Source organism: Myodes glareolus, chromosome 4 (genome assembly GCF_982192425.1).
Source record: "Myodes glareolus chromosome 4, mMyoGla1.1, whole genome shotgun sequence".
Taxonomy (NCBI): Eukaryota; Metazoa; Chordata; class Mammalia; order Rodentia; family Cricetidae; genus Myodes; species Myodes glareolus.
Genome location: NC_142029.1, coordinates 76,892,591 through 76,912,329, shown reverse-complemented (window position 1 = coordinate 76,912,329; position 19,739 = coordinate 76,892,591). Strand labels below are relative to the sequence as shown.

Genomic DNA, 19,739 nt, shown 5'->3' with positions numbered 1-19,739 from the left:
CAGCCTCCAACGACTCAGTCTCCTACGACAAATAAGCCGTGGCTCTGAAAATCTCTTGGAGCACATAAGGTTTGTGTGGATGAATGGGTAGACACACACACACACACAGAGAGAGAGAGAGAGAGAAAGAGAGAGAGAGAGAGAGAGAGAGAGAGAGAGAGAGAGAGAGAGTTGAACTCTCATTTATTTGTAAGAGCAATTTCGTTGTTTATAAAATGACCTTGAGTGAACAGCTAAATGCCTCTCAGTTCTCTCGTCCTTAGGGCAGGGACAACCACTGATCAATCACAGCCACACAGGCTGCTGAGTCAGGGTGAGCTGCCACCATCGAAAGAACAAAAGAATTATGTATGACTGAGCACAGGCCCTGGCTCAGACGTTAGCGAAGGGAAGCTCCCCAAATCAACTCCTTTGAGGACAAAGCAGAGCACTTGATGGTAAGCCAAAGTGGACCAGGTCCCCTGAGAGACCCCTGACACAGGCTGGAGTGTGGCCCCCAAGGACCTGTTGTATCCTCAGACCTAAAAGGGGCCTGGACAAGTGGCCTTGTCACCTCCCCAGAAACAGCTCTACTGTAGGCAGCCCCTTGCCGTAGGTCTGAGAGATGAAAACACCATCAAGTGAAGCACCGTCACTGGGCCTCTCCAGCTCTTCGGGGAACTTGACCTGACCCTGCTGTGTTCTGCACATCAACCCTTCAGGATTCCTGGGATAAGGTCTCTCTCCTGCCATCCCTGTGCCATCCAAGCCAGGGAAAGGAAAGATCTTTTCCATGTCTCCACTCTAAGATGGGAAGACTGGAGGAAGCCTGACACCCCCTTAGTGGTACCCAGGGCTAGAGCTGGGAGACAAGGGAGTCTGTTGGTGCCCGTCCGTACACCAACTTGGGTAGTAAGGGACATTGACTTACTACCGAACTCTCCGAAGGGGGCTGTGGGGTGTAAAGCTGCCAATCTGCAAATGTGCCATCTGGTTCTAAGAGTTCCAGTTATGTGTGGGACTCCTCTTAATTAAACACACAGATATTAAAGCAATTTCTTAACTAACAGGGCGAGCAGCTGGAGTGGAAAATCACCTCCCATTCATGCAGCTCCACTGCCTTGCCCGGCCATTGTTCTCTGCCCCCCAAACCTGACGCTTCCTATACCATTTTTCTAGTGTTGAAATTTTACAAAAAGATCTTATTTTCTTCAAAGACAAAAGCTATCTTTTGAGCCCCTCCCCTCCCGCTTTTCACGTTCTCTGAGGTCTGGAGCCCTGGGAGAGAGAAGCCTCTACCTTCAAGACAAAAAGGGAGAAATTATAGGAGAGAATAAACCCGCCATCACCCCGATTTCCTCCCAGTGCTCTAAGGCCTGGAATTAACCCCATTATGTTGCATATCAGCCAGTCACAGATACACACAATGCAAGAAGAGAGCCTTTTGATTCGCTGATACAATTTGGTGAACAGAGCAAAAAAAAAAATTTTTTTTCCTTTTCATGAGAATTGCTCTTAGCTTTTGTTCCATTTCTTTAAGGGCCACTGCTCTCAGCCGGGCCATCATTGACTTTTTACTGAGGTGGTAGTTTTCAAAAGGCTCAAGTCTCTTCCCCTACCTACCTCGCGACTATCTGCATTTTAACAGAGAACTCTGAAAGGTGAAAAAAGAGTTCAGTGACAAAGAGTGAATGAATCCCTAATGGTTTCAGACATCAGGAGGGAGTTCTTTCATGGCTGGGGACACCTCCCTGCCGGAATCTACCTTCTCCATCCCTACCTCATACAGGCCCCGCCTTCAAGGCCCACCATGGGATTTTGGAAGGACACACACTCCCTCCCCCAGTGAAAAAAGAGGTTCGCCGAGTACCATTCCACAGTATCTTATGCCACAACAAGAAGGACCTGGGTCACACCTGAAGCGGGTCCTCTGGGGAAATACTAACTTCTCGAGCCAATAAGCAACCTCTTCTCACGAGCCTCTGCCAGCTCATTTAGATGAAGATGGGCTTTAGGGCCAGCCACTCCAGAGGAACGTATTCTTATAAATAAGAATAAAGGAAGTCCCATATATTCTTCAACCAATATCAAGAGAGGCTGGATCATTTTAGAGCACCATGTGGGAAGTCAGGCGAGGAGCTTCGATGGAGAAGATAGTTCTGTTTTTAGCCCTATTTGCAGCTGACATGATTCTATACTTGTAAGACCCTATTGCATCTACAAAAAACTCTTAGATCTAATAAACACCATAAAATCGCAAGACACAAAAATTGATTTTTGAAAAACAAGTAGCTTTTAGATATACCAATAATGTACTTTGAAAGAAAGAAATTAGGACAAATATCCCATTCGTAGTTGCTTTAAAAAAAAATTAAGTATCTAAGAATACACCTAACCAAAGGGGGAAAAAAGACCTCAGCAATAAAAATGCCAAGACATTGGAAAAGAAAGTTAAAATGATGTTAAGAGCTAGAAAGGTCTTCTATGCTTTGGGGTTGGCAGAATTAATATTGTGAAGATGGCTATACTAAAATGGCAGTCTTTAAAACTAAGTTAACCAGGACAATTACCCCAACAGCTTCTGTCTAATGGTAGTGATAACCAAATGCCCAGAAGGATCGGCAGCTCGAGTTAAATGTCATGTGTCTAAACACTCTGGGGGCTGAGAAAGGTGGACAGTCATTTGGGAGGTTGTCCAGAGAAGACTAAAGGACAATGGACCTGTGTCCCGAAGAATGTGCCAAAAGGACCAAGGGGGCAGTTGATCTAGAGCCAGCCAGCATCAAGGACAAAATACACAGAGCAGAATCTACCCCAGGGAACCCTGGGAAAGATGAAGGATTCCCTTAGCTGTGGTTGAGCCTCTTCTCTCTCCAGGTAGATGTTGTGGCAGTCACAGAGCTGGTCCAAGAAACCAGCTTCATGCTAGCCAGCCTCCGGACTAGCCTAGTCCTGAACTAGGGATGGATGTGGAAGACCTCACATTCTGGGCTGAGAGTCTCAGAGTTTAAGTTTCTCCTCCTTGGCTACGGTCACCAGCCTGCGACAAACAGTGCTGAGGGATGGATGGAGCCACACCAGCAGCATTCTAAGAAAATAGTGCTGCAAGAGAATGTTCCAGAAGTCTTGGTTTTATCTTTTGAATCCGTATCAATTTTTATGGCATATGTTATCTATGTTTATTTTTCTATAAAATTAGCATTTGCAACCACTTCCTATGGTCACCCTAGAATTCCCGGTGTCCTCCTGTGGTTTAATTCCCAGCATACCACCAAGCCTCCTGTGATGCACTCCTCCATGTTGAGAGGTGTGAGCGCTAAGGGGGAGGGTACATGGCTCTGCTCTGAGCCCCAGCAAGGAGGCAGTAGGAAGTGCGTAATGGGGAGGGGCAAGTACAGGTGCAGAAAGGTCCAAATAGTAGGTGACATTGGCTAAGAACGGCAGCATCTATAGAAGCAAATAGAAAGAAACAAGGGGGCATCAGCACAGATTTGCCAAGGCTTGATGACTGTGGACCATCAAAGGAAAAGTCCCAGGGGACTTTGAGTTTCTCCCACACTGCTTATTAGAGACACCTTGCTACGTAACAAGTGAGCTCCCAATTTAGCAACTTCCAACATCCCTGTTAAGCTGAGAGTCTGTGACTTAGGAACCTAGAAAGACGAACCAGGGGTGATTCACCTCTCCTTGGTGCTGTCTCAGCCACAGCAGGAAGGAAGCAAGTTAAATGATTGGATAAAACCATGGCTGGGGCAGGAATCACCTGGAGGCATACACACTGGTATAGCTAGTGGTTGTTGCTGGCCATCTGCCTGGACCTCAGGTGAGCAGGGATCTGCAGTCACATGGCCCAGGCAGTCTTCAGTTTCATAGAGCTCCTGGTTGGCTTCCAGGAACAAGCATTTTGAGGGATTGAGGCACATGGATTTCCCCGTGGCCTTACACGTCACTCTGTATCATTTCTTCTATGCATTCTTTACTAGTGTGGTCCCAAAAGTCTGCCTGGGTTCAATGGACTCTGCCACTACATGGGAGAAGGGTCAAGATGACAGGCTAAAAAGAATCTGTAGTACGAGGCTTTTGTTGTTGGGGTCATCCTCAGAAAAGACAATCTGCCATAGTTCTCTCCCAAGAACCTTCATCAAGGTGCTGATTTGTTTACTTTTACTATAAAAGCCCATTGAGTCACTGTGCCATCTGAGAGCTCTTGTCTTCACCTTTGCCTCCTCCAGAAACGTATTAGCATCCTATTTTATTTCTAAATGGTTTCTTATGAATCTGCGGAGTGACTAGATAAGCAAATGAATAAATAGATGAGTGATGAGTTGCTGAGATGTCTCCCTAGCACGTGACCCAGACACCTGCCTGGAGAAACGGGAGCCTCTTGAAGGAAGGGACCACTTAAGGAAAGTTGGCTTTATTGCTCTCACGTCCCTCCTGTATGTTCTTGGCTAATCTGGCAATCCATTATTTATGTGTAGCCTAATTAAGGGTTGTGAGTAGCTTGATCCTTGTTTACTTACGCCTCTCCCGGAAGATTGCCAAGATTCAATAAAATTACCGGCAGGCAGGCGAGTCTTCCAGGGGCAGGGCTAGAGGAGAGAGCTGGAGAGGCTGAGGCAATGCCTGTTGGTCTTTGGTACTCCTAAAACCATCTGCTGTCAGTCCTACGCATGTGCAAACCAAAGGCCCGTGCCCCATCTAACTTCCAGAGACTCTGATGGAGCACACAGCATGAGCATGGGTGAGCAAGTGTGTCTTGGTGTTCACAGGGCTGCCGCCGTGTAAATGCATCCCTCACCTGTTCCTAGAGCCGTTGCTGCCAAAGCCAGTTCACTTAATAAAGATTCAGATAATCTACACCAAACAAAACTCACTGAAGTCTGAAACTAACTAATCGAAAGCGATTAGCTCTCTTCAGCCTCTGAATCCACCTTTTCCTTGTAAAACCAAAGAGCAGTTCTTATTTGGATGCTGGCCTTGTACATTTAATGAAGAGAGAAGCGGATTGGCTCGAGTGGCAGGGACAGGCTAATATTTTGAATGATTAGTAGCAAATTAGAAAACCTTTTAAAGGACCATTTATATTTCTTCTACCCCGTAACAGGTTCTTCCTCTACACGGTGATTAACCCATTCACGCCCAGCATGCTGTGGGCTAGGGGGACACAAATCATGGGAAAACGTTCAGATTTGCCTGCGCTCACAAGCCAAGAGGCTATAGAGGACTCCACTGTCTTAGAAGAAGAAAGGAAGCCTTCACTGCCGTTCTTCAGCCTGCATCTGAGACTAAAGGCAGGCCATTCATTGGTAGTTAGTTACCTAGCATCGAGGCCGGAGGGACAGTGAAGGAGAGGAGAGCTCTATCAAGAGAGAGTGAATAAGGTAAAACAGAACACTCCTTCTCCCTGTGGAGGTGGAGCAGAACACTCCTCCGTACTGAGGAAGTGTAGACACACTGGCAATGTCTCACTTGTCCCCCACACAGTGGCACTTTATTGTAGGTATCCTTATGCAAGGGGCCAGGCTGGTCTTCTTCCCCTGGTGACCTACAGCTCAGGTGACATAAAGGGGCAGCTGACCATTGGATGATAACGCTAAAGGAAAACTTGAGGGCAGAGAGCTCTGGGAATGCACAGAAAGGCTTTGCCCCAACTGTGGGCTTTGAAGCAAGCTTCTGAGGCTGGTGAGGTATAAGTCTGAGTGAATCGGCTATGTGAGGGAGACAAGACAAGGTGGGGTAGAGGACTCTAGTGATATGCTGGGAAAATGATGGTATGGATAAATGCATAAGGACAGCAGCAGTAAAGGCAGTAGTAACAGCACCATTATAAGCACCTCTGATGTAGCATATAGAGATTTGGATTGTTACACTCAATTCTAACAAATATAAATTCTTTCCTTTATATACAAAATGTAAGGAAGCCATACTGAGATTCAAGAGTGTGCCTTAAGTCATGAGTGATGAAGTTACAATTTAAATACAAGAAGAGAGTCATGTTCTATCCTTCATAGTCTCAGCCTTTCGTACTCTTGCCAGCTACAAAGAGACTGGAGGGAGGCTCCTTAAGGCTCAGTAAGTTCTAAATTAAAACATTCCTTCCAGGGATGAGGGAAGACTCACAATATTCAGGAAATAAACAACTTACAAGTCCCAAGAAGTTCCTAAAACTGACAAGATACACAGGGCTACCCCCGGCTTACTGAAGCAGCAAATGCCTCTGGCTTAGGAGACTTTAGCAGGCTGCCAAGAGGAGGCTCTGGCCTGTTGGGCTGCCTGTAAGTCATGTAGAGAGCTCCAGGGTTGCAGTTTTCATGACTTGTCACCCATGCTGGAGTGAGTTTTTCAAGGATGCAGCTGCCTTTGAGTCATCCCTGCTCCTGTAAGTAACCCCTCACCTACACTGCTATAAATAACCACAATAAATTTATTGATTCGCCAGGTTGGAATACAATAGAATTGTTCCTTTGGCCTGCCATGGGTTCCCTATCCAAGTAATCTATCTTCTGTGTTTGTCCAAGAAAAGTCTCTTAGAAACAGAAGGGTTTGCCAGCAGAATGGATTATGAGACAGTTGAACACACCTAGGTCACTGGTCACCCAAACTTTGCATCCATAATACATTGTAGAGAAAAATCAATATTTAGAAAAAAATAGAGAAAATATACCCACAGCCAACGGTAGTCAGCCTTAATATTCATCTATTAGTCACTCCAACCCACTGTTGATCTCTAAGGTCTTCCCTTACTTTAGTACGAAATCTAACATTCTTTTCTCCTTCTAAAAATAGAAATAGAGGTGCATCCTAACATTCTAACAGAGGAGTCCAAACCCAGAGACTTTCCCCATTGGGAATGGCTGTAAAATGCCCAGAAAGTCCATTAAATAACACAGTGGAATCCTGTATGGAGTTAAGAGCAAGACAGAGTCCTCCATGTTGGAGTGACTTAAAGCACTCTTTCTTGAACCAATCACCAAGTGGGTTGTTTCTTCCCTGAACAGACCAAGCAGAGCCATCCCATGACCCTGAATGCAGCCTATTAACAATGGTGGTGCAGAGTGCTGTCTTGAGAACATTCCAGGAGGGAAGCGAATTTGTAATATCTGCTGGTATTGTTTGCAAGGGAACTGCCCCCAGAGACTCATGTGTTTGAGCACGTGTCCCAGCTGGCCTTGCTCTTTGAGAGGGCTGTGAGGCCTCTAGGAAGTAGAATCTTACTTAGGAAAGTGGCTCACTAGGGGGTCAGGGTTTGAGGTTTGATAGCTTGCTAGCTCTCTGCCTCCTGGCTGTGATGAAGTGTGACCAGCTAGCCTCTTGCTCTTGATTCCCTGCTTTCTCTGCCACTGTTATAGAGATGGTCACTTTGGAGGCACGCTCATCTTCCTCAATCCAGTCTCTCTCAGCCCCCACTCCTCTGCAAAGGAGAAGCTAAAACCAATGCCCCATGAGCTCTTAACTCACAAACAGGAGCCAGTTATCCTGCTTACAGTCCCGAGTTCTGCTCAGGAATCTGTGCTGCCATTTTTTTCCCTGAGGACTCAATAATTCAGACACTGCACTGGGGTTTGGGGGGTGCCTGACAACTGCAGAGAGGACCAAGGAGCTGTGTACTTATGAATCGAGGCCCTGTTTTCACATTTGGGCCCGGGGAAGTCATCATTTAGGATAAATAAGCCAGTGCATAATCCAGAAAGATCCTGGGTGAAAACCAAGTGCTAAGATAGCCAACTCCCGCTGTGAAATAGGAAGTGTACAGTTTAAGCCTATTTGAAGCATGCACAGGCCTCAGGGCCTACACACGACACCGGTGGCTTGAAGGAGAAGGCTGTTGGAGTTGGAAGGATGTTGTTCTGCACCAAATGCTTATCGGGCACCCAGGGTGGTAGGCCAATTATAAAATTAGCACTGCTCATATCTGCTTGGCCAAGTAGAAAGTAACTACTCTACAAAGGGGCTAGGCATCTAAAATAAAACAGGGGAAGGAAAACCTGATAATTCTCTCTCTCTCTCTCTCTCTCTCTCCCCTCCCTTCCTCCCTCCCAGTAGTTTGCATGCTGGTCTCAGAATCTCCCAAGCAGATGGAAGGAAAACGGTGGGAGGGACAGACACAGCGAAATAAGCTCACGTCATCAAGCACCTCCCTCTCATCAGTGCCTTCCCTCCCTCCCTCCCTCCCTCCCTCCCTCCCTCCCTCCCTCCCTCCCTCCCTCCCTCCGTCCCTCAGATGTGCACACCTAGGCCTGTGTGTGTATGTGTGCATGAGTGTGTGTGCAGGCAAGTGAACATGTGAGTCCAGAGGTCAGCACTGAGTGTCTTCCGCAGTCTCTTCCCACTTTAATTTTTTCTGAGGTAGCATCTTTCCTGGAACCTAGAACAAGCTGATTAATCCAGATCAGCTGGACAGCGAGCCCCTGGCTTTACTTCTATCCACACATCCCAGTGCTGGGATGTTAGGTGTGTGCTGCCACGCCCGGGCATTTTTCAAAGGACTCATGCTTGCCTGGTAAACACTTTCTAGACCAAGCTGTCTCCCCTCCCACTTCTTCTCCTCCCACTTCTGTTAATGATTTCAGTCTCTCCACCATCACCCACCTCCGAATACTGTATACAAGTGAGATCTGACTGGCGAAATAGAAGGAGTATTGGAGTCTGAGAGATCTGAGTTCGAATCGCCCTTTCATTACAAGCTATGTGACATCAGACAAGTTAGCTTGCCTCTCTGAGGCTCACACTTATCACCTGAAAATAAGGGCAAATCAACTATATAACATTTACCTGTTAGTGACATCCTGAACCGTGTATAAGATGACATCTAGTTAAGGTTGTTGAGTACCATGTCTCACAGAGTATGCATAAAACCTCATGTCACTTGGTGGTTTTAAGATTCAAATGAAATTGGGCCACAACCCCAACCTGACTTGTAGAAGGGGCATCAATGTTTCTCCAGATTGCCTCTGAATACGTTCAGTTTCGAACTCACTTTGTTATTTAATGATAATCACCCACCTCCTCGCTACATTCACACCAAGTACAGTAACTTACACTGGAATGGAGCTGCCAGACAGCTGCGTCACGGGGCGCACTGACAATACCATTCTCCCAGGAAGACGTTCATCCAAAGAGCAGGATTCTCTCCGAGCCTCTCTGACCTTCCAGCCTTCCTACCACCTACCCCTCCCCACATCCTCCTTCCCCCTCCACACCTTCCTTCCCTTGCCACACCTTCCTTCCCCTCCACACCTTTCTTCTCCCTCCCACACGTTCCCCCCACACTCTCCTTTCCTTGGCTAACCTCTGAATTCTTCTTCATGTCTTAGTCAGAACAAGTTGAGTGTTTCCTCATTTTGCTGTGTCTCCTCACACCAACTTGGTGACTTGGTCACTTGCTTCAGAACTATACCACATCGCAGTATTCTCCTACATAGTCAGTTCCCTCCTTAGGCAGAGGTCTGGGGACATCAGTTACTATGATTGTGTTCTTCACGATCTTCATACCCAAGACCAAAAGATGTCTAAATACTCTCTCTCCACCCCTCTTTCTCCTCAGGTTATCTCTTCCTCACCTGCAGTGAGGCCCTACATCCTCCCTGCCCACTGCTCTCTCTTTTCTGGAAATACTCCTTGGACTGCCCGAGCCTTTTCCTGGAAAACTCAGCTCTGATTGGCCAGAGCCAATGACCTCCGCCTCACTTCCTGCTTCCTTGACTTTGTTGCCTATGAACTTCCAAATCATCCCTCCCTCTGTCTAGCAAACTCTATTGTCCCTTTATAGCACCCATCTCCCGTCATCCCTTCCTAATCCCTTCTCAGACACTTATCCTCCACCCACCTCAACTCCCAAGTCCCAGTCAGCAAGTAGCTCTCCTCCCACTCCTTGTGGGCTGCCCAACCATCTTGGCATCCATCCCAACAGTTCCCACCGGGCCGCAGAGCCCTACATACTTCTCTTGGGCTACGATCCGCCCACAGCTCAGTGTTCATCTGAGAACACCTTCTGGCACTCTGGCTGACGAGAAGCAGGTGTCCCGTGCTCACAAACCCAAGCAGCACCCTTTCTCCCCTCCGTCTGCACTGCCCAGCCAGCTGCTTCAGGATCATCGCATTCGCAAGGGAGCCACCCACCTCCTCCATCACAGCCTTCTCTTGCCTCCACTCATTCATTTACATGGTGCCTTCCCCCATAGCTTCTCACTTTCCCCCTAGCTTTATGTAACATCTATATGCTGACAGCTCCTAGCTTTTAATTTAAGCCCAAAGGTCTTTTTTTCTCTCTCCATTACAGACTCGTGTCTCTTGCTGCCCACTCAACAACGTTTCCTCTTATCTTCCAGAACCTTCATCCTTAACATATTCAACAGAGAATTCTCGCCTCCTCCCACTGCAAGACCGTTTCTTTCCCAGTGGATTGCATATTGGTAAATGGCTTATTTACATAAGGCAGAAACATGAAGCTCACCTTGCTTTCCTCTCTCCCCAACTCAGCTGGTAGCCGTGTCAGAATCGCTGGTTCTGAAGCCTAGCCAAATCTGTCCTCTCCTTCCCTGTCGCTGCCACCTCACCCATCTGCTCTGTGATCATAGTTTCTGGGCATGACTCTGCCAGTTTGCTCTCCTCCAAATTTACCCATATCCTCTCAAAGACAAACAGTTCTAAAAAGCACACACAGGACCTGGCTGTTCTCCTATGGGAGACCCATCAGCGGCCTTCACATTCCTTAACGCATCCTGGGAATGTTTCTGGAGGCTGTTTAGCAGACCAGAAACCTATTCCATTGTTCATTGTTCCATTGTGTGAGCAGCTCGGATGCAGGTGGGATCCTAGGTTCCTAACAGGTTGTGAAGAGCATTATCTGGAGAGGGACATAGCATATGCAGGTAAGGGTCACAGGCTGAGTGCTTTTAGAAGAGCGGTGTGTGTGTGTGTGTGTGTGTGTGCGTGCGTGCGTGCGTGCATGTGTGTGTGTGTGTGTGTGTGTGTGCCCCAAACCAGGCAGAGCCCGGGATTGCTAAACTATCCCCTATGCTTGCTGTCCTAGGTGTACTTGTTGGCTATCCAAAGTCACTTTCTTTTTTAACTGCTCCTCCCTGGGTCTGTCTATGATAATGCCATAGCTTTCAGCTCCTCAAACAAGGAACGAATCTAAATCTTACTGGTCTTGGAGAATTTTGGTTTCTGTTTGCTTAATGCTATGAAGCTTTTTTTTTTTTTCCCTGAAGCTGGCTCTTAAACTAAGAGTCAGCATGGAAGTTTGCCTCTTCACAGAAGCCCTTCCTAACACCCTTCCCAAGTCTGAACCTACAAATCCACTTTTATCAGTGGGCGTTTCAGCTTGGGTCTCTCCTTCGTAACATTTGAAACCTTTTTTTTTGCTTTTCTGTTTCTTGGTTGCTTAGTGTCTATCTTTTCCATGAGGTCATAGATCATGTGTGTTAGTTCACCATTGGCTTCCCTAGACTGAGAACTTTACCTGACACATAGTAGCTACTCACTGAACAGTCACTGAATCAATAAATGAATGGTTGGGAAAATAAATGAATTTATTGATATAATATATATTATATGTTGGACAAAATATTGTCCCTTGTTCTCAAGGGAAGACCAAGTAGATAGAATACCAGCCTAAAGACAGTACGGATAATTTCTTCTGTGAAAAACATAGTTAAAAATAGCATGAAAATCTAGGGGTGAAAGAGGAAGCTGCAGATGATGCCACGGAGAACTAGGGCAGGCAGCTGCAAGACAGGGATTTGGTAGATATGATTTTTTTTATTGCATCGATTGAATGATTGATTGGTGTGCACACATAAGCACAGGTGCATGTATAGATCTCAGAGGACAACGCGGGGAAGTCACTTCTCTCAGTCTATTCTGTGGGTGCTTGGAAGAAAACTGGACATCAGGCTTGGCAATAAGCTCCTTTACCTGGTGAAACAGTTAAGATCTTTCTTTCTTTCTTTTTCTTTCTTTCTTTCTTTCTTTCTTTCTTTCTTTCCTTCTTTCTTTTGTTCTGCATTTGAATTGAGATTGCAATTTCTTCTTGCATTTTAGCTTGAAGTCAATTGGTAACTGGTTGATACTCGAGATTAGAGCTCGAAATTTTGATGATCACCATGAAATGGTATCTCAGTATTTGGAAAAAGAGAAAATGGTTGAGAGATATAAGACATTTCTCCTACTTGACCCTCCAAATATTACATTGTCACCTAATGTGCTGATGCTATGAAAGTAAAGTTACGTCTTACAAATGTAAACGGATGAACCGGATTAAGGAGCGAACAGGAACCTCATGCCATGCAGCTCCACACTGTTCTCAGTGTACAGGACAGTCATCTCAGGCTGCACTACGCTGCAGTAGCAGATGAGCTAAAAACCTTAATGGCTTCCACCCCATAAACTTATTTCTTACTTAAGCTGCGTGGATGTTGTATTCATCTTTATTCCTTGACTCACAGTAAAACAGCAGCTTTGGGATGTGTGGGTGTAGGGGCAAAAGAAAAAAAGAGAAATTTTATAGCTGAGGGCTGCCGCTTCAAGCTTATGCTTGGACATAACTAACGCCATTAACATTTCATTGACCCGAGTCTATCATATGGCCAAGGCTGGCATATGAGTCAGAGATGTCAAAGCTCCTGCAAACAGAAAAAGAAAAGGTAACAGAGAAGTCACATATGTGGCTCAGTGGGAGAACTCTTGCCTAGTATGCACATAGCCCTGGGTTCAGTGCCCAACCCAGGAGAAAATTGAGTGTGGGGGTGCATACTTATAAGGTTAGAACACGAGAATCAGGAGTTCAAGATCATCCCTGACTACAAAGCTAATTTAAGGTCAACCTGGACTACATTAGACTCTGCCTAAAAATAAATAAGTAAAAAATAAAAGCAAAAGCTATCTAGCCAACCCGGCAGCGTAGGTCTTTAAGGGGAGCTACTGGGGAGATTGATGCAAGAGGATCATGGGGTAAAGGCCAGAGAAAAAGCACTTCCTCAATGTGCATGAGGCCCTGGGTTTGACCCCACAGACTACAAAATAAAACAAACACAATGTACACTATTGCGACCATCACAACATTTGAGTGTACAGTCCTTGTTCAGTGCTGACACTGTCTCACTGTGGTACGAATGCTAAGAAACACGCGCCTGCAATCAAAACAATAACCGGAGAAGCATTAGCTTCTGATCTTGTGGGAGAAGTGTCTAGAGGAACACAATAGCAGATGGTGTTAGAGGCAGTGGAAAAGCCCAAACACCAAGATAAAGCCAACACATGCTGCAGGTGGAGGAGTCCTGCAGAACCAGAGTTTAGGATTTTCGATATGATCCAGCATGGGTGTGAACAAAATGGTCATTTCCCCTTTAAGATCAAATTAATATATATTCCAATCTATAAGCAAGTACTTATCCCTTTCTTCCAAATATACAAACTGAAGATAAAAATAGAAGCATTTCTTATGCCTATGTGTTTTGTCAACTAGCACGTAGCAGAGATGCTGGAGGGTGTCTCCAAGAATTAGAAAGGTCTTCTGTGTGTGTATAGATGCAGTTGAAAAATATATTTAGAGGCAGAGCCCGTATCTCATCCAACATATTATTAAGTATAAATTCAAATATACATTTGGGGAGAAGAGCAGAAGCCCACAATTTAGTTAAAGCAAATGTTCAATTATAAGTTCTCCATTAACAAAAAATATATTTTACATAGTTGTAAATCGTTAGCTAATAATGCCTGGTATTGTGTAAATGATCAATAACTTCTTAAAATATGCACACACAGATACACACTCCTATATATAAACTTAAATACAGGTGAAGCAGATGAGAGGAAACACGCAGCATTTGTCCCGCGTTGGGCTTAGCTCCTCTGCTTTCCTGCAAGTGTAACGATTTTGCTTCTCTTTGCAGCTGTATAACATTTCTTTGTGTACATGTACCACATTTTCTCCATCCATTTATCCACTACTGGGATTCTATCTGGTTCCGTTCCCTGGCAATTGTGAGTGGAATAAGCAAGCATGGCTGTGCAGGCGTCTCTGCGACATGCTGATTTAGTGGCTGTTAGGTGCATACCCAGGAGGGGTGTTGCCCGGTCCTATGGAGGGTCTTGTTTCAGTTCTTCTTCTTTTTTTTTTTTGTCAAGAATATCCACACCAATTTCCACAGTGGTTGCACAGTTCACACTCCAACAACACAGAAGATTCCTCCCTCCCCCATCCTTGTCACCGTGTGTTGTCATTTGTTGTCTTGATGCTGGCCACTCTGCCTAATGCGGGGTAGACTCGGAAAGTAGTTTTAATTTGCATTTCCCTGATGACTAAGGTTTTCAAACACCTTTTCAAGTATTTATTGGCTACTTGTGAATCTTCTTTTGAGATTCGTCTACTCAGTCCATTGGTCTATTTATTGATCAGACAATTTTTTTTGTCATTTAATTTCTACAGTTCTCTATGCATTCTAGATGCCGCTCTTCCTGTTTGATGTGCAGTTGGAAACTAGAGTTTCTCCTGTCATGGTTTCTTCACTGCAGTGTGGAAGCTTTTCTATTCCATGTAATCCTGTTTGTTGATTCCTGGGATTCTTGTCTGTGCCCCTGGAGTCCTTTCCAGAAAGTTCTTGCCTGTGTCTATATCTTAAGTATAAAAAAAAATATCAAGACTTTTCTGGGTGACAATTTATAACACATTTAAAAATGTTTATTCAGTTTTGAGTTGAAAATTACAAGTTTAGAAATTTATCCTCAAAAGAAGACTGGAAGTGCTCACAAAAAAAAGATACTTAGGGATTTGTAGAGGGTGTATCCCCATCATGTAAACAGACTAGATAGGTAGGTATGCGTGAGGTAGGGATGAGTGAGTTAGAGAGAGACAGAGACAGAGAGACAGAGATGGAGAGACAGTCAGAGAGATAGAAAGGAGAGAGACGGAGTGATAGACAGAGCCAGAGACAGAAATAGAGAGAACTAGAGACAGACAGAAAGAGAGGGAGAGAGCGCGCAGAAGCACATAAAATCTAGACTTCTAACAGCAGAGTCCTAATCAAATAGGGTGTAAACACTGCACGGGTGAAATACTAAATAATTATGAAAAGTGTGTTTTGAAAGAACATTTAATTATCAGAGAAAATATGTGGGAGAAAAAGCATTAGCTCTAAAATATGACAAATACAATGAGCCTAATGTTAATAAAATGCATGCCCAATCCCTGTGTGTGAATACATGTGTGCATGGATGCATACAGGGCTGAAAGACAGAGCAAAATTATCTGTTTCAAGGAAAACACCCACATTTCTTGCAAGTCCTCTTCTTGGATTAAGAGGATAAAGAATGCTAAGATGGATCTCTTGTTCTCCGAGTGGAGAAGTGCATGTGTGTCTACGAGGAGAGAGGCTAGAGCTGGAGACAACACAGGCTCTGGTGTCAGGACCAGTGAAAGCTACAGACAAGGACACGAAGTAGTTGGCAGTTACTGGAGTTAGAAGCATGGCCATTAACCCTGATGTCTAATGGACACATTTTACTAAGTTTTACTGTGTGTCGTGTATTTCCTTTTCCTCTGCCTCCTCCTGAAAACTTGAGTAAAATCTTCATTTTTTCCTTCTGCTTGGTGAAGGTCAGTTTGCTTGGAGTAGGGGTGACCAAATGCAGACTCTTGCTCAGAAGCAGGGAGCAAGACAGCCCGAGGGGTTCAGCCTTAACTGGGAGCTCATGATAAAAGACGATATACCCAAATGTTAGACGGTCATTAGTTTTGGATGGGGAGAAAAGAAAGTGACTCACATAGACTCCTCTATACATTAACTAATCTTCCACAATTCTGAAATAAATATACATTGTTATTATAACCAGAAAAAATTATTTAAAAAAATAAATTTGTGTTGAATGAACAAATAACTGAAGAAATCAATGAATGAATGAATGAACTAATTAGTGAAATAATTGACCCAACCCTCAGAAGCACAAACAGGATTCTAATTGACAAATTTGCTTGTTCCTATTTCCTGCTGTGGACATTAGTCAGCCTCTAGCTTTAGATGAGACAGATTTTTAAAAGAAGGAAGAAAAAAATACTTTGAGGAAGGAAGCAATATTTTCACAGTGTTTACTCTCTAGCGTTTGTGAAACACCTCTACCCTACGCTCTTGACATGCCTCTTCCCTCATCTTCCATGATCGAGGTGGAACATCTCCAGAATTCCATGAAATCAAAGAAAACAGGCAGTGTGTAGGAAGCAAATGTGCAAACAAGCCCACTGCCTGCCCGCTTTGAAATTTAGTGGCTCTATTTCTATGTGGCCACATGATGAGTGCAAATGTGTGCTGTGTGTGCATGCGTGTGTGTGTGTGTGTGTGTGTGTGTGTGTGTGCATTATACACTTAGTGCATAAAATTAAGACTACCCACGGAAAGCATACTTAGCACCCACCCAAATACATTCAACCAGGACCCCATGCCTCAACTGCATGTGTTGAACGTGTCAGCAAACTGTCTGATTTGTTCCCGCCTCCCATATAAACAATCAGGCAGGACTGGAAATTGGCTGTGCGGGGATGTGTGGGACCTACGAGGGCTTCTATGGTAAGCATATTGTCTGTCCATATGGGCTGATGGAGAGGGCAGCTGGTTGAGAGAAGGACCCTGCCACCTGCCAGGTCCAGAGACAAGTGGCCAGCCAGAATCCTGGATCCGGGGCTAAGGACAGCTCAAGGGCATGGGGAGCTTTCTGGCATATTTGCAGAGGATGATTACTGATAGACTCTTGAGAGAAGAGGAAAGGGAGCCGGCGGGGGAGGGGGGAAGCAGGAGGGAGAGAAGGCTGCCTGATAAAGCTGATTTTTTTTTTTTTACAGATGCTGCTGGCAGAAGAGCAGGGTGGGAGCAGTATGTTCAGCTACATTAGTCAGGGATAGAGTTATAATAGGCTGCGGAAGGGAATGATGACGGCAAAGTTAGGAGCAGTGAGTAACTCAATTTAAGAGAGCCGAGCTCCTCAGGAGGTGACAGCAGAGGCGCCATGTTTCTGTTCAGCTCCATGGAGGCAGGGCTGAGTGCTGAGGTCACAGGAGACATTGCCATTGAGAATCAACTCAGATGGAGCCCCTGGGAGATGACCCTTCATCTCTTACTGCCATGACATTGAGACATTCAGGGACTCATGAGTAGTGCCAGCCTGTGTCACTGGGGAGAGAACTCTCATTCATGGTTATTGGAGGGCAGGGGGATGCCTATTCAGGGAGCTCTCTGCACGAGGTTGGAATAGTCATTCATTCATTCATTCATTCATTCATTCACAGTTTTCATTCCTTTTGTATACATGTAGGTATGTGTATGTGTGGATGTGCCCATGTCACGGAGCACATGTGGAGACCAAAAGAACTTGCAAGAGTTGTTTTGTCCTTTCAATACATTGAATGCTAAGGGTTGAACCTAGGTCACCTGACTTGGCAACAAACATCTTTATCCACTGAGTTATCTCACTGGCCCCTTTACTTTTTAAAGAGAGACACCTTTTAGCTGAGACTTAGAGAGAGAAACTACAGCCCTAAGAATGGGATAGGGGACCCTATGTAGTGTCAGTGGTTGGTGAGCCTGGTAAAGGACAAACTGGTGACAAGGGTGACACCAGGAAAAATGTGTCCTTCCTAACATGGAAGACACACAACTCGGTGGAGAGGGAGATGGATGGATTCAGGCTGTAGCCCTTATCTGTTCCCTAGACTGCCATGTATACGTAGATTCTCTATGCTTAGTGATCCACGGCATTCCGCAGTGTGTGGAGGACCAACTCTGAAGGCTGCCATTTCTAGCCTACCAGTAAGCCAGCCCCACTGGGACCAACCAACCTCTTTTCTCATGTGACTTGTCACATATCCACACCCAAGCAGGACATTCCTGACTCCTCCCCCAGCCTGCCTTCAGCATCTCACATTCAAGTCTTCACTCCTAGGGTACATCCTCGCTTACCGTTCTTCCTGTTAAGGTCATGCCCAGACCACCCCTCCTCCAACAACCCTCTTGTCGCCTGTACTTGAGGGTGAACTCCCTTTTGCTTCTGAGCAGTTTCTTCTCTACATCACCCATGAAGTTATTTTGGGGGTGACGATGTACCTCTTTCTACCCCCAATTTATTGTACAAACATTTCTTACATTCACTAGGAGCTGCACACCATCTGAGGGTAAATCTTTCTCTTAGTCATGCTTTGAAACCTGCAAAAAACAAAGTGGGCACCTGACAGACACAAGGCCTGCAGGCTTGTGGCGAGAGCACTGGGGAAGGCTGGAGTGGCGTGTGGCTCTCTTCACTGGGAGGCGACACACAGCCAACAGTTATTTCTTCTCCTGCATTAGGTACTGTTCAAAGTATTTAATGTGTAGAAAATTGCTAAATTCTCTTAACTTGCTCTAAGCTGGTTCTGCTGTGATCTCTGGGTGCATAATAGGAAACAAAGACATGGAGAGGTTAAGTCTTGGGCACCAGGTCAGCCTGCACAATGACGGCAGAAGTGAGATCTGACTCCAAGCTGGAGCTCATATGTGTACTCATGCGCCGTGCTTTGCTTTCCAAGGGTGGTGGGCACTGAGTTTTACCAGGCCGATTCTCACATTCATCTGTAAAATGTGTATAATGATACATTAGCAATTCTATTAACTATGTAGGCTCCTGGAACATAATAAATCTTTAGTAAAGAGTAGTCACATTTAATAAATATGTTTTGAATGAAAGAAATAGGAAATATACGAATGTTGTCAAGAGTAATATGTTTATGAAAAATATAAGCCAAGCACTCTCGGGCTGTTTTGGTGAGTGTAGCTCTCATTCACCATCAAGGAAGCTAATTTATTTTTTTGTTATTGTTTGGGTTTTTTCTTTTCTTTCCTTTTCCTTCCTTCCTTCCTTCCTTCCTTCCTTCTTCCTTTCTTTTTTTTTCCCAGCAGACCAAGGCCGTTTACAGAGAACCACAACCGGTCGAACTGCAGAGAATATATGGGGGTGGCGTGCACATCCCCAAATGGAACTTTTGTGACTCACCCCCTACACCCAAAGCTCAGAAAACACCAACAAAGAGGGACCAGAGGGACTGTAAGAGCTGGAGGACACGGGGTCTGCTGAGAAACGGTGTCTTCCAGACAAGACAGAAGACCACACAGTCAATGGTCCTGCACGAAAAGCGGGAGGGCTCACCAGACCCCATCCCTAGTTGAATAGTACAGACAGCCAATGGCTGCAAAGAAAAGGAGAGGCTTTTTTTTTTTTTTTCAGGAGCAAGCCCTCTGATGGTTCCTGTGCCCAAAGGTCAGCCCTATACACATGTGGGCAGCACTAATCAAACTTAGTAGGTAGGAGAGGACCTGGATTTGAGACAGGGATGGGGAGGGGACATGGAAGAGTGGGAGGGAAGTTATGATGAAGGAACAATGTACTCATGCATGAAATTCTCACAACGAAATAAAATTTAAAAATGCAAACCAAGCTACAAATATGAGTCACATTTTGGAATCAAAATTTCTTCCACCATCGTAGAAATACAGGAAAACCAGATAAATTTAATTTAGTAAGATGTCTTACTTAACACATTATGTCCATATTATTTGTCTTTCCTCATATAGTCTTTACCAAAATTATGAACGAGCTATTTTACCTGATTTCTTTATGCTAAGTCCTCCAAATCTGGCTTGTACTCCCCACTTGTGGCTCATCTCCGTTCAGACTAACCACATTTCAAGTGTTCAAGAGCCACACGTGGCCAGTAGCTAACATATTAGGCGGCTCTA

At 45.1% G+C, this 19,739-nt stretch overlaps 1 long non-coding RNA gene across 1 annotated transcript; it reads left to right on the top strand.

Annotated features, from left to right (window-relative positions):
• The first annotated feature begins 10,553 nt into the window (after positions 1–10,553).
• On the top strand, positions 10,554–19,437 carry LOC148122337 (uncharacterized). The gene is made up of 2 exons (XR_015737721.1): positions 10,554–10,853; positions 18,900–19,437. It is a non-coding gene; the product is annotated as an uncharacterized LOC148122337 (long non-coding RNA).
• Positions 19,438–19,739: the final 302 nt, after the last annotated feature.